Here is a 2,463-nt window from a genome sequence, read left to right as displayed (position 1 = left end):
AAAAAAAAAAAAAAAAAAAAAAAAAAAAAAAAAAAACATAAAAATAATCTTTATTTTTAATTAAAAAATTTTAAAAAGAAATCTAGATAAAATAGATAAAATTGTATTATCAAACATCATTTTAAAAAATAATATTTTTTATTAAGTAATAAAATAGTATCATTTTTTTTGTATCCTCATATTATTATTTTCCTATTTTTTTTTTTTTTTTTTTTTTTTTAATGCTTATCTAAATATTAGTATTTTGATAGCATAAATATATATATATAACTTTATAAATATTTCAACAAACATATATACCCAATTTTATTTCTTCATTTTTAAAATTCGGCACACAAAAAGTAAAGTTTGCATTTCTTATTTATGTTACTAAGCATTTAATACAAATTAATATGGAATAAATAAAAAAAAAAATAAAAATAAAAATAACATAAAATGGTTATTTAATAATATCTTAAAATAAAATAATTCCTAAAATTATTTTATATTTTATTAATAACATATTTCAAAAAATATGTTATAAAAATTTTCATTTTAATTATTTAATAAAATATTTTTTATTATAAGTTATCTCCATTTTAACATATTTTATATTTTAATTTTTTTTTAAATAATAAAAAAAAAAAAAAAAAAAAACAAATGATATTCTAAATTTAAAAAAAAAAATAAAAACCTATTTAACCTTTATGAAATAATAAAGAACGGCTTTAAGTTTAAATATAAATATTTATATCATAAAAATCATATAAAATACTTAAAGTATGCATAGATAGGTAGTTTTTAATTTTTTTAGAATTATTGATTTTTTTAAATATAATTATTTTAAATTCTTAAGATATTTCGTATTTAAGTATAGAAAAAATAAAAAGGAAAGACAATCCACGTTAGTGTGATCAAAAAATTTTTTTTTTTTTTTTTCTTTTCTTTTCTCTATCCAACACAAAGTTAATACTTTTTTACAACAACAAAAAAAAATATTCTTATATTAAATTTATTTAAGAAACAAAAAAAAAAAAATAATAATTTTATTATTTAAAAATGAATTATACATAAAAATTAATCCTAATATTTATAAAAAAAACTATTATTCTCAAATGTCTCATACACATAATATTCTAGTAAATTTAAAAAAGTAATTTTTATCATATAAATTATATATACATATTATGTTATCAATATAGCATAAAACCAAAAAACAATATAGAAAAAAAAAGAAAAAATTTTAAAAATGAAACATTGAAAAAAATAGAATAACATAAAAAAGTTAATGTAAAAAAAAAAAAAAAAAAAAATATGTAAAATAAGAATTGAAAAAAAAAAAAAAAGTAATATAAAAATCAAATATTAGTTTTATTACTTTTAACTTTTTATTTTTTTGTGAAATTTTATTAAATATTTTGTATTTCATATATTTAAATTATTTTTATAATTAAAAAAAAATATATATTTAATCGTGCTACTCTACAAGGAATCCAAAAGAAAAAATATATTTATGTAAATATAATTTATTTATAACTTTTTTTGTTAATATTTATCCATATTTTTTTTTTTTTTTTTTTTTTTTTAAATAAAGATTAAAATGAATATTAAAATAGACATTTAAAATAAATTAAATATCTTAATTTCTTTTTTCTTTTTAAAAATTATGAGAATATATTTTAAAAGTAAAAAGAGGTTATTCATATAAATTAAAAGCTTATAATAAAAAAAAAGAATTATAAAAAAAAGAAAAAATATAAATTATATTTTAATGTTTTAATTCTATTATAAAAATAATTAAACATTTATGTGGTAAGTTGGTCATTTTTAAGATGTAATTATGTAATTATGTTTAATACATATATATATTTATATATATATATTTTTGTATAAAATTTTTGTTTTTCATTTTTAAAATTATTTTTACCATTATTTAAGATTATATTCATATATTTTATATAAAAATTTTTATATTCCATAATTTTTTCTTTTTAAAGATATATATAAAAAAAAAAATTATAATTAGAATAAGAAGATAAAGTAATAGATTTGATAAAATTCAAATAAATTTTACCTATTTGAAAAAATAAATATAAAAAATTTCATTCTTATGGGTAAAATAAATGAATATGCATGTAACAGATATGTATTTTTATTTCAAGAAAAAATAAGAAAAATTTTACAAATTTAGAGAAAAAATTATATTTTTATATAAATATACAAAATATATAAATATATACATATTTGTTAAAAAAAAAAAAAAAAAAAAAGGATATTTTTATACAAATGTTTTAAAAAACATAAAAGGAATTAGAATATCATATAAAAAATACAAAACTTAATAAAAAAAAAAAATCCAATAACACTTATAATATCATACACATTAAAAAATAAGCTTGTTTTATAAGTTGAATAATATTTTTTTTGTTATTTTTTTTTTGTTATATATATTATTATTTTTTTTTTTTTTTTTTTTTTTTTTTT

Source organism: Plasmodium gallinaceum (genome assembly GCF_900005855.1).
Source record: "Plasmodium gallinaceum strain 8A genome assembly, contig: PGAL8A_v1_98, whole genome shotgun sequence".
NCBI lineage: Eukaryota > Apicomplexa > Aconoidasida > Haemosporida > Plasmodiidae > Plasmodium > Plasmodium gallinaceum.
Note: the sequence above shows the minus strand (reverse complement) of the source record.